Raw genomic sequence first — 13751 nt, 5'->3', positions numbered from 1 at the left:
AAAAAAAAAAAAAAAAAAAAAAAAAAAAAATTGTGGTCAGCCTGGTGCAGTGGCTCATGCTTGTAATCACAGCATTTTGGGAGGCAAGTGGATTTCTTGACCCTGGGAGTTCAAAAGCAGCCTGGGCACATAGCAAAACTCATCTTTATTTAAAAAAAAAAAAATTAGCCAGGCATGTTGGTACATGCTGGTAGTCCTAGCTGCTTGGGAGGTTGAAGTGGGAGGATCACTTGTGCCTGGGAGGTTGAGGCTGCAGTGAGCTGTGATCCTACCACTGCACATCAGCCTGGGTGACAAAGCAAGACCCTATCTCAAAAAAACACAAGAAACAAACAAACAAAAAAAACAACTGTGGTCATCATGCGGTACAATAGATTACTAAAACTTATTTCTTCAGTCTGAGACTTAGCACCTTTTGATTAATACCTTCCCTTTGCCCATCCCTCCTCTTCCCCTCCAGCCTCTAGTAACTACCTTTCTAGTCTCTGTTTCTATGCCTTTGATGTTTTTAGATCCCACATAAAGTGAGATGATATAGAATTTGTCTTTTTGTGTTTGGCTTATTTCACTTACCATAATGTCTTCCAGTTCCATTCATGTTGTTGTGACTGACAAAAATTTTCTTCTTCTTAAAGACTATATAGTATTCCATTGTGTGTATACACCACATTTTCTTTCTTTCTTTTTTTTAGAGACAGGATCTTGCTCTGTTGCCCAGGCTGGAGTGCAACTGTGTGATCTCAGCTCACTGCACTCTTGATTCCCCTGGACTCAAGTGATCCTCTCACCTTAGCCCTTAGCCTCCTGAGTAGTTGGGACCACAGGTGTATGCTACCAAGTTGCACTTGTTTTTGTATTATTTTGTAGAGATAGGGTTTCACCCTGTTGCCCAGGCTGATCTTGAACTCCTGGGCTCAAGCAATCCACCTGCCTTGGCTTCCTAAAGTGCTGGGGTTATAGGTGTGAGCCACCATGCCTGGCCTACCACATTTTCTCCATTCTTCTGTTGATAAACACTTAGATTGCTTTCATATCTTGGCTATCGGGAATAATTCTGAAATGAACATAGGAATGCAGATATCTCTTTGACACTGTGATTTCAATTCCTTTGGGTTTATACTCAGAAGAAGGATTACTGATCATATGGTAATTCTAATTTTAGTTTTTTTGAGGAATCTCCATCTATTTTCAAAATGGCTTAAATGTAAGAGCTGAAACCCTAAAACTACTAGAAGAAAAGCTCAACATTAATCTGGGCAGTGATTTCTTAGATAGGACTCCAAAAGAACAGGAAACAAAAACAATAATAGACAAATGGGGGGTGCAGTGGTTTATGCCTATAATCCCAGCACTTTAGGAGGCTGAGGTGGGTGGATCACCTGAGGTCAGAAGTTCAAGACCAGCCTGGCCAACATGGTGAAACCCCGTTTCTACTGAAAATACAAAAAATTAGGCTCATGCCTTAGTCCCAGCACTTTGGGAGGCTGAGGTGGGCGGATCACAAGGTCAGGAGTTCGAGACCAGCCTGGCCAACATGGCGAAACCCCATCTCTACGAAAAATACAAATATTAGCTGGGTGTGGTGTTGGGTGCTTGTAATCCTAGCTGCTCGGGAGGCTGAGGCAGGAGAATTGCTTGATCCCAGGAGGCAGAGGTTGCAGTGAGCTGAGATGCCGCCATTGCACTTCAGCCCAGGTGACAGCCTGAGACTCTGTCTCAAAAAAAAAATTAAAAAAAAGAAAAAAAGAAAAAAACCCCCAAGACAAATGGGATTTCATCAAACTAAAAATCTTCTGCATAGCAAAGGAAACAATTAACAGAGTGAAGAAACAACCCATGGAATGGAAGAAAATATTTGTAAACCATATATCTAATTAGGGGCTAGTATGCAAAATATATTAAAAAACTCAAACAACTCAATAGCAAGAAAACAAATAACCTGATTTAAAACATGCTCAAAAGCTGGGCTTGGTGGCTCACACCTGTAATCCTGGCACTTTGGGAGACTGAGCTGGGTGAATCACTTGAGCCCAGGAGTTTGAGACCAGCCTGGGCAACATGGTAAACTGTATTAAAAAAAAAAAAAAGAAGAAAAGAAAAAAAGAAAAAGGCTCACGCCTGTAATCCCAGCACTTTGGGAGGCCAAGGCAGGCAGGTCACCTGAATTCACAAGTTTGAGACCAGCCTGGCCAACATGGTGAAAGCCTACCTCTACTAAAAATACAAAAATTAGCCTGGTGTGGTGTCACGGGCCTATAATCCCAGCTACTCGGGGGGCTGAGGCAGGAGAATTGCTTGAACTCGGGAGGTTGCAGTGAGCTTAGATTGCACTACTGCAGTTCAGCCTGGGTGACAGAGTGAGACTCTGTCTCAAAAAAGAAAAGAATGCTCAAAGGATCTACATAGACATACCAACGGCCAATATATATATGAAAAAAATGCAGGCCGGGCGCGGTGGCTCAAGCCTGTAATCCCAGCACTTTGGGAGGCCGAGACGGGCGGATCACGAGGTCAGGAGATCGAGACCATCCTGGCTAACCCCATGAAACCCCGTCTCTACTAAAAAATACAAAAAAACTAGCCGGGCGAGGTGGCGGGCGCCTGCAGTCCCAGCTACTCGGGAGGCTGAGGCAGGAGAATGGCGTGAACCCGGGAGGCGGAGCTTGCAGTGAGCTGAGATCCGGCCAGTGCACTCCAGCCTGGGTGACAGAGCGAGACTCCGTCTCAAAAAAAAAAAAAAAAAAAAAAAAAAGAAAAAAATGCTTAATAGATACATGACAAAAATGCTTAACATCTCTAATCATCAGGGAAATGCTAATTAAAAACCACAATGAGATATCACTCCACACCTGTTAGGATGGCTGCTAACAAAAAGATATATAAGGCTTGTGCGGTGGCTCACACCTGTAATCCCAGAACTTTGTGAGGCTGAGGCTGGTGAATTATCTGAGGTCAGGAGTTTGAGACAAGCCTGCCCAACTTGGCGAAACCCTGTCTCTACTAAAAATACAAAAAGTAGCTGGGCTTGGTGGTGGGCACCTGTAATCCTAGTTATTGGGGAGGCTGAGACAGGACAATCACTTGAACCCGGGAGGCGGAGGTTGCAGTGAGCCAAGATCACACCATTGCACTCCAGCCTGGGCGACGAGTGAAACTCCAGTATTGGTGAGGATGTAGAGAAAAGGGAACCATTGTAAACTGTAGGTGCGAATGCAAACTACTTTACCTTTCTGCCATTTTTAGATACTCATATGGTTGGTTCCATTGTTTCACTCAAGTTTTGCCTCAAGTGTCACTTTCTCAGAGAATCTACCTTGATATCTCCCATCATCCCTTTTAGGCACAACGTCCTGTTTTCTTATCTTCAATGCACTTATTTTGCACATTTATATACTTGTCTTTCTTCTTCCACTAAAATATAATCACCAGAACAGCAGAGACCACATCTGCCTCATTCAGTGCTGCATCCCTAGTGTTTAGAATATAAAAGATGCTCAATACCTGTTGCATGGAAGGATGAGTAGATGAACCTGCCAGGAGTTGAATTGCCCTAGAAGACTGTCCAGTTCCATTTTTGGAAGAGAGGCACAAGAGGCTCTAGCTTTAGTGACTTCTCAGTGCCTAGGGAACTTCTCCATGACGTGCGGTAAAACAGGCCCTCTTTTCCCCTTAGGGTCTGATATTGTAGGTGGAGAGAACTACTCAGCTGACTTAACTTGTAAGTTCTTATTTGAGAAAATAGTCTAGTGCCCAGTGGGGCATGTGTGTGAGTATGTGTGTGGGTGTCTGGCATCTTAGCTTTATCATGATAAAGTTTCTTTCTTCTTCCTAGTGAAGAAGAAAGAAGGGGAGGGAGTAGGGGTGGAAACTTAATTATAAGAAATAATCTTGGGCACCTGCCAAAGGAGGTGAAACAATATGGAAAGACAAGATAGGCTAGTGTACAAGACCACAGTGTGGGTTCTTGGGGTACAGAGGACAGAAGACCTCTAATCTCCCCTATCTGTACTGTGGGCTTTGTTCAGTGGCAAACTTCTAGTCACATTTCCTGGTAGCCATAAGAAAAACTAATCATAGCTGGGCACGGTGGCTCTCACCTGTAATCCGAGCAATTTGGGAGGCTGAGACAGGTGGATCACTTGAGGTCAGGAGTTCCAGACCAGCCTGGCCAACATGATGAAACCCTGTTTGTATTAAAAATACAAAAATTAGCTGGACGCAGTGGCGGTGCCTGTAATCTCAGTTACTCAGGAAGCTGAGGCAGGAGGATCACTTGAACCTGGGAGACGGAGGTTGCAGTGAGCTGAGATTGCGCCACTGCACTCCAACCTATGACGGAGTGAGACTCCATCTCAACAAACAACCAATCAACCCAGAAAAACCAATCACATGTAAGGAAATTATATTGGAAAGAGAAAGGGAATAAAAAAGTAAAATAGAAAGAGGTAAAAAGCTAGAGGAGATAAAATTAAGAATCATCTAAGAAAAAAATTAAAAAAAGAGTACAACTAAGCACTAAGAGTTTAAGACAGGTAAAAGAGTAAGACATTTTGAAAATGAGAGTTGTGTAAAAGAGTTAAAAGACATGGAAAGCTAGAACTACTGAAATGAAAAGGTAAGTATGAAAGTGCGAAGGAAATATGTTAAAAATAAAGCTGGAGAGTTGAGAATCAAAATAGTTTTTTTTTGAAACAAGTAACAAAATTTCAAAAAGAAACTTTAAAAAGTCATCAAAATGTGAAAAATAACAATGTAAAGTAAAAGAAAATAAAGACAAGGTAGGCATAAGAAGTCTAAAAGGTGAAGAAACTTAAGAGAGAAACAAATCATTGATAACAACTGAAATGTCAGGGAGGCTGAGGTTCTACTTCCAGGGCAAAGGGCATCTGACCTCCAGAAACAGCCACCCCAGGGCTGCCAGCTGCTCTTAGGCAATGCCCAACACTGGCATTTAGTATTGTGTTACATGTGCTGTTCAGTAGGGCATGAGTCTTCCTAGAGTGAGGTTGGATTAGTTAATCGGGTACTCTAAAGTCTAATGTAAGGCTTTGAATACTAGGTGAAGAATTCAGCCAACATTCATTGTACAAAATTGAGAGCCTTCAAACATCTGCCACAGGAAGTCATTGTGTTTGAGAAATATTAAACCTGAAAATATTTGAGACTAAAGACTAAGAGAAGAGCTAAGAAGTTATATTACTGAGTAATCCAGAAATGAAGTGTTACGTAAGAGCTTGGATTGGCAATGGGAAGTTTAGGGAAAGAAACAGCTGGGTGGGAAAATTTAAGAAGACTTGATAATGTGTAGTGAAGGGTTAGAATATAGGACTGACAGGTAACCTGGTTTTGAATTGGGTGTGTGAAGGGGTGGCCTGACCCTCCACACCTGTGGGTGTTTCTCGTTAGGTGGAACCAGAGACTTGAGAAAAGAAATGAGACACAGAGACAAAGTATAGAGAAACCAGTCTCTGAGTTCCCTTAGTATTTATTGACAATTATCTTTACCATCTTAAAGATAAGGGAGTGGCAGGACAATAGGATCATTGTAGGGAGGAAATTGGCAGTAAGACATATGAACAAAAATCTCTGTGACATGAATAAGTTTAAAGGAAAACGCTGTGCCTTGAGATGCATATGCAAACATCTCCATAAACCTTTTAGCATTATTTCAGCCTATCACATGGGGAGAAACCTTGGACAATACCTAGCTTTCCTAGGCAGAGGTCCCTGCGACCTTTGGCCGTGTAGTGTCCCTGGGTAGTTGAAATTAAGAGAATGGTGATGACTTTTAACCAGCAAGCTGCCTTCAGGCACTTGTTTAACAAAGACACATCCTGCACAGCCCAAAATCCATTAAACCTTGAGTCACCGCAGCACATGTCTCTTGCAAGGACAAGGTTGGGGGTAGGGTCACAGATTAACAGCATCTCAAATACAGAACAAAATGGAGTCTCTTATGTCTACTTCTTTCTATATAGACACAGTAACAGGCTGATCTCTCTTTCTTTTCCCCACAGGTGTGTTTGGTATGTTACTAGGAAATCTTTCTCAAGTGACTTAAACAATAAGAAAAACGGATCCCCTCAAATAAAAATAAGTCTATTCTTATTCTTGGGTTTGTTAATTCAATGACTCAAAGTCAAAGGCAATATCAAGGACTTTCATACTCAGTGAGTTGGCTCTGCTGAGTATGACTTTGGTTGGTTTTCTTTATGGTGTATATGACTGCTCTAGTTTCATATTCCCATCTTTTTTTTTTTTTGAGATGGAGTTTCACTCTTGTTGCCCAGGCTGGAGTGCAATGGCGCAATCTCAGCTCACCACAACCTCTACCTCCTGGGTTCAAGTGATTCTCCTGCCTCAGTCCCCTAAGTAGCTGGGATTACAGGGATGCACCACCACACCCAGCTAATTTTGTATTTTTAGTAGACACAGGGTTTTTCCATGTTGGTCAGGCTCGTTTTGAACTCCCGACCTCAGGTAATCTGCTTGCCTTGGCCTCCCAAAGTGCTGGGATTATAGGCATGAGCCACTGCGCCTGGCTTTATATTCCATCTTTATATACAGATGATAACTCCTTTTTTTTTTTTTTGAGACAGACTTTTGCACCAATGACCAGGCTGGAGTTCTGTGGCACAATCACTGCTCACTGCAGTCTGGACCTTTTGGGCTTAAGTGATCCTCCCATCTTAGCCTCCTGAGTAGCTGGGACCACAGGTGTGTGCCACCATGCCCAGTTATTTTTTTATTTTTATTTTTTGTAGAGACAAGTCCTCCCTATGTTGCTCAGGCTGGTCTTGAACTCCTGAGCTCAAGAGAGCCTCTTGCCTCGGCTTCAGGAAGTGTTGGAGTTACAGGCATGAGTCATTGTGCTTGGCTCAGAAGGTAACTCTTAAGTGGTTGAAGAGGAGCTGTCTCTTTTTACCAGTGAAAAATCTTTTCCAGAAAACCCTCCTTCCTCCCACAGCAGACTTTCCCTCATGTCTCATTGGTCAGAATCATGCCACATGCTCATATCTAAACCAGTCATTGGGCGAGGGAAATAAGAGTATGATTAAACCGGTCACGGTTAGGGAAGAGTCTGGACTCACGTAAAATAATGGGTATGGGCTACCCGAATGAAATTGAGATACTATTAGCAAGGCAGAAGGTGGAGGCATGACTGTGAATATCGGCAACCACCAGTGTCTGCTCGGATGTCTGACTATGGAATGTTTTCAGATCTGACAAGAAGTCAGGCTGTAAACATTTTGCCCAAAAACTTAGTGTTACAAATGTGACCTTTTGAGAGAACAGCTTGTCAGGAGCCCAAGGAAAGAACACTCCATACAGTTGGAGATGGCTTTCATCATTTCTGCTTTACTCTGAATAATATTTGTCCTCTTAAATTGCTCTCCAAATCTTTTTTCAACCTTTTAAATCATAATTGTGGCTAAGCTCAGAATTTTTCTAAGTTTCAAATGGGAGGTAAGAACTTAGGAAATAATACATTCTGTGTGTACTGAATTCCAGGAAAAGAATGAAATATGACTTCAAATTGCTGACATTATATGATGTATCTGTAAACCAGAGAGTGGCAAAAATAATGCGAAGTTAGCCAAACTCTTGGGCTCACATCATAGGCAGCCGAGTGTGTTGTCATCATCCAAGGAGGAAATGGTCTCTTAAAGGAGACTGTGTCTTTATGCGTTGCGTTAGCCATTGTGATTTTATGCAAAAACCTTCATGCAGACAGTATGAACGCAGCAGATAGAATTAAATGGGACTTAGGAAGTTAAATTGAAAGAGATTTTTCTCCCTATATGAAGTCATTTACATAGATTTTTGAAACCTTTTTGCTTTTAGCTGTTGTTAGTTTCCAACTATATTTACTCAGCAAAAAGTGTGTTTAATTATGTGAAACTCATAGATTTATTTTGTTAAGAAGTCTATGGGAAGTGTGTGTGTAATGTTGTATTTGTTTGTTCCAACATTGGTGTAGTGAAGATATGAGGACTGGAATCTGAAGGCTTGGAGCTCGTCACAATTTGGCCATGACTTAATCGGTCAGATGAACTAATACTCAAAGGGCATTTATCTCAGGGCCTGTCATATGATGAATACTCAATCCCAACCACTATGAAATCTCTTACATTATACGGTAGGTAGTAGGGTTATCCTCACTTTACATACAAGGGGATTAAGGCTCATAGATAGCAAGTAATTTCTTCAGTTAGTAAGTAGCAGAGCTGGGATTTGAGCTTTTAAGCTAGTGAGGTGACTAGGCAGATGTCCCTTTGAACCTGTTTTCTTAGCTGCATGAAGAAGATATTGGCTTGGTGCAGTAGCTCATGCCTGTAATCCCAGCACTTTGGCACTTTGGGAAGCTGAGGTGGGAGGATTGTTTGAGGCCAGGAGTTTGAGATCAGCCTGGGCAACGTAGTGAGACCCTGTCTCTACAAAAAATACAAAAATTAGTCAGGTGTGGTGGCAACACACCTGAAGTCCCAACTACTCAGGAAGCTAAGGTGGGAGGATTGCTTGAGCCCAGGAGGTCTAGGCTACAGTGAGCCATGATCACACCACTGCACTCCAGCTTTTTTTTTTTCCAAAAAAAAAAAAGAAAAGAAAAGAAAAGAAGGTACTAGTGAACCCCTATTTCCTCATGGTTACACTACCTTGGGTAACAATTACAATGATGTTTAGAGTCCCAGTTCCCCTCTGGCTCCTTCCCTTCTTCCATTAGGTGCTCAAGCCCTTTCTTGGAGTTTGCAGCTTCAGATGTGGCTATTCACAGCCCTTCTCCTTGTATTTCCATCAGGGGCCCCTTCTTTTTGCTCTTATTTTTAAACTGCTTTTCTTACTTTTATTTATTTTTATTTTTTGAGATGGAGTCTCACTCTGTCACCCAGTCCGAAGTGCAGAGGTGCAATCTCAGCTCACTGCAATCTTTGCTTCCTGGATTCAAGTGCTTCTCCTGCTGCAGTCTCCCGAGCAGCTGGGACTACAGGCATGCGCTATGATGCTCAGCTAATTTTTGTATTTTTAGTTGAGAAGGGGTTTCACCATGTTGGCCAGGCTGGTCTTGAACTCCTTACCTCAGGTGATCCACCCACTTTGGCCTCCAAAAATGCTGGGATTATTGGCGTTGAGCCACTGAGCCAGCCCTGTTTTTCTTTTATTTATTTATTTATATATATTTTTCACAGATATATTTAGCTGCTTTTCTTGCAGTTGGTGGGAACGAAGGAAGTTCTTGTTCTATACTCACTGATTATATCCACATTCTAGGCCTTTGAAAGGTAACCCACCTCTTTTAGGGACAAAGCTTCTTGGGTCCAGGGACTGCAGGCATCTGAGGGACACCACTCAGTCTACAGCCTAATGCATTCCTTCCTGGCTATTTATTCACTTAATAATTGTTTCAATGTGTGCATGTGTTCACCATGGTCTTTGTTATTTTTACCTTCTTGTATCCCAGATGTTCCCTCTGATATCACATTCTTCTTTTTTTTCAGACAGAGCCTCACTCTGTCACCCAGGCTGGAGTTCAATGGCATGGTCTCAGCTCACTGCAACCTCTGCCTCCTGGGTTCAAGCGATTCTCCTGCCTCAGCCTCCTGAGTAGCGGGGACTGTAGGTGTGCACCACCACTCCCTGTTAATTTTTGTATTTTTAGTAGAGACGGGATTTCACTATGTTGGCCAGGCTGGTCTCCAACTCTTGACCTGATGATCCTCCTGCCTCAGCCTTCCCAAGTGCTGGGATGAAAGGCATGAGCCACTGCGCCTGGCCTGGTATCACATTCTTTGTACTTGGGAAGTAAAACTATGAGAACTTCCTTTAGTGAAGATTTGCTGGTGGTAAATTCTCTTTGTTGTTTGCCTGAAAATGTCTTTATTTTCTTCTTGTTAAGGCTACCTTTGGTCAGTATAGAACTCTGTCTAAATTGAGAGTTACACTTTTTCCATGACATTGAAGGGATTTCACTGCTTTTTGGCTTCCACTATTGCTGTTGAGAAGACGGCTGTCGGTCTAACTTTGTTAAAGTTAATTTGTCTTTATTCTGGGATAATTTTAAGATTTTTTTTTTGTTTTTTTCTTTTTCGAGACAGAGTTTGGCTCTGTCTCCCAGGCTAGAGTGCAGTGGTGCGATCTCCACTCACTGCAAGCTCCGCCTCCTGGGTTCACGCCATTCTCCTGCCTCAGCCTCCTGAGTAGCTGGGACTACAGGAGCCCGCCACCGCACCTGCTAATTTTTTGTATTTTTAGTAGAGACGGGGTTTCACCATATTAGCCAGGATGGTCTCAATCTCCTGACCTCGTGATCCACCTGCCTCAGCCTCCCAAAGTGCTGGGATTACAGGTGTGAACCACCCCACCCGGCCAATTTTAAGATTTTTTAGGGTTTGTTTTGGCCTTCTATTTTATTATGATGTGTTTATTGATGGATTTATTTTTGTTTATTTTGCTTGGAATATATTGGGTTCCTTGAATCTGTGTGTTGGTGTATTTGATTATTTTGGAAAATTACCATTCTCTCTTCACATATTACCTCTGTTGCATTTTTCTGCTCCTTTTCTCCCAGAAGTTTGATTAAATATAGGTTAAACCTTCTCTCTATATACCCTCAATGTTTCTTCCGTTCTCTTTAACATTTTACATATTTTTTTTTCTCCAAGCTGTGGTCTGGCTTCTGATGTACCTTCTAGTTTATTAATTCTCTATTTATTTTGCTTTAAAACATATCCAGTGAGTATTAAATACTGTTATTGTGTTTTGTATTTCTAGAAGTTAAATTTTGTGTGTGTTTGTGTGTGTGTTGCTTGTGTTACTTACTTATTTATTTATGGAAACAGGGTCAAAACATTGAAATATTCCCCAAGAGTATCTTAAAAGACTTGTAGAGAGCCCATGCCCCAATGTTTTGCTCGCATTAAATGTTTGTTCTCAGCTCTGCACTTTATTGCCTCATGTGTTCTCTTTTTTATGTCGATACTATTCATATATTACACCAAAGAGATGTAATGCATCACCTTTTCCTTATGCTTCTCCTTACTCTATCATCCACATAAGACTTATATATGTAACTCATTTTGTCAAAAGTTAATCACACCTGTAATCCTAGCACTTTGGGAAGCCGAGGAGGGCAGATTGCTTGAGCCCAGGAGTTCAAGAGCAGGCTGGGCAACATGGTAAAGCCCTGTCTCTGCCAAAAATACAAAAAATTAGCTGGGCATGGTGATGTGCACCTGTGGTCCCAGCTACTCAGGAGGCTGAGGCTGAAGGAGGATCACTTGAGCCTGGGAGTTCAGAGGCTGCAGTGAGCTGACATCATACCACTGCACTCCAGCCCTGGTGACACAGTGAGACACCATACCAATTTAAAAAAAAGCTGGAAGTGTTAAAGAAGGGCTGCACATCAACGCTTGGAGAGCAGCAAACAATAACAAATTAGAATGAGTGTCTCTACTCTTAAGAATTCCAGCAACTGATCATTTCTCACTGGCCTATTTCTCACTGGCAGTTCTCCTAGGAACTTCTCTCATGCTTTTTTTTTTTTTTTTTCCCCATTCTCCTTTTGCATGAAGAGCCCTCAGCACCCTTCAAATTTATATTCATTTATCATGTTGTGCAGTTTTAGGCCCCCAGCCTTTCTGCAAAGACCTCCATCATTATCTTCAAATATCCAAGAATTCACTACGATGTTCTGTTGATTAAGTCTGTGCTGTGGTTTAAATGTTTGTCCCCTCCAAAACTCATGTTGAAATGTAATCCCCAGAGTGGTAGTATTGAGAGGTGGGGTCTTTAAGAGGTGATTGGATCATGAGGGCATTCATGGATTAATGGGTTATCACTAGAGGACTGGTGGCCTTATAAGAAGAGGAAGAGAGACCTGAGCTAGCACTTTAGCCCTGCATCGCCCCGGGACTCTGTAGAGAGTCCCCACAATCAAGAAGGTCCTCTCTAGTTGTAGCACCTAAAACTTGGACTTAACCTCCAGAACCGTAAGAAATAAATTCCGTTTTAAAATAAATTACCTAGTTTCAGGTATTTTATTATAAGCAAAATAAAACAGACCAGGAAAGTCTTTAATCTCTTCTTTAACATAATCAAAGTTTTAAGTAGGCTTTCCCTCCGTCATCAGCATTTTTTTTTTTTTTTGAGAGGGAGTCTCCCTCTGTCACCCAGGCTGGAGTGCTGTGGCCGGATCTCAGCTCACTGCAAGCTCCGCCTCCCGGGTTTACACCGTTCCCCTGCCTCAGCCTCCCGAGTAACTGGGACCACAGGTGCCCGCCACCTCGCCTGGCTAGTTTTTTGTATTTTTTTAGTAGAGACGGGGTTTCACCGTGTTAGCCAGGATGGTCTCAATCTCCTGACCTCGTGATCCGCCCGTCTCGGCCTCCCAAAGTGCTGGGATTACAGGCTTGAGCCACTGCGCCCGGCCAAGCATTTGTTAACAGAAGGAAACCGTGTAAAGTTTATCTCCCAGACTGGGCTTGGTGGCGCACACCTGTAATTTTAGCACTTTGGGAGGCCTAGGCAGGTGGATCACCTGAGGTCAGGAGTTCGAGACCAGCCTGACTAACATGGTGAAACCCCATCTCTACTAAAAATACAAAAAAAAAAAAAAAAAAAAAAAAAGCCGGGCGTGGTGGCATATCCCTGTAATTCCAGCTGCTTGGGAGGCTGATACAGGAGAATTGCTTGGAAAGCTGAGAGGCGGAGGTTACAGTGAGCTGAGGTCACGCCATTGTACTCCAGCCTGGGCAACAAGAGTGAAACTCTATCTCAAGAAAAAAAAAGAAGTTTATCTCCCTACTGATGTGAATGCTGGTGTCACTCATCTTCACTTATAGGGATAATTATTAGCAATTGAATTTTTTTGTTGAAAATAGCCTATTTCCCCCTTCTGATCAAAATAAATAAATATGTACTTATGTGTGCAGGAATGTATATATACTTGTATACCCACACCCTTACACACAACTTCCCCCTCTGAAAGACAGCCTAGTGATATATCTAAGATTTTCCTAAAAACTCTGGTTTAGATTTACTACAACACATGAATAAATAGGTGACAGAGACTGCCAAGTCCTTTCTTTCTTTCTTTTTTTTTTTTGAGACAGAGTTCTTGCTCTGTCATGCAGGCTACAGTGCAGTGGCACAATCTTGGGTCACCATAACCTTCACCTCCCTGGTTTAGATGATTCTTGTGCCTCAGCCTCCTAAATAGCTGGGATTACAGGTGCATGCTACCATGGCTGGCTGATGTTTGTATTTTTAGTAGAGATGAGACTTCCCCATGTTGGCAAGGCTGGTCTTGAACTCCTGGCCTCAAATGATCCACCTGCCTTGGCCTCCCAAAGTGCTGGGATTACAGGTATGAGCCACTATGCCCAGCCATGGATGAGTGTTTTTCAAATTGTGTTCTAAGAAACGCTGAAGATTGGTGAATCCCATTTAGGAGAAGGAGATGTGGGGTGAGGGGTGAGGATAAAGAGGAGAAAAAGACACAGATTAATTGGCAGGAGGATTCCAGCTCTCCTGCCTCTCTCACAACCAGATCAAATTTTGCCCCGTGTTACATATTTGGATACCAGTAAAATTTTGTTTGTGTAGTGAGTTCAGGGGCTAGAAAAACATTTGCATTACTGCCATAAAACCTGGATCTGCAAACTGTGGTCCAAAGGCCAAATGTGGCCTGAGTGCAGTTTGTCTTTGTAGAGCCTGTGAGCTAAGAACAGTTTTTACATTTTTTAGGAAGTGTA

The sequence above is a fragment of the Theropithecus gelada genome, chromosome 8 (genome assembly GCF_003255815.1).
Source record: "Theropithecus gelada isolate Dixy chromosome 8, Tgel_1.0, whole genome shotgun sequence".
NCBI classification, from domain to species: domain Eukaryota; kingdom Metazoa; phylum Chordata; class Mammalia; order Primates; family Cercopithecidae; genus Theropithecus; species Theropithecus gelada.
This window is presented reverse-complemented; position numbering follows the sequence as displayed.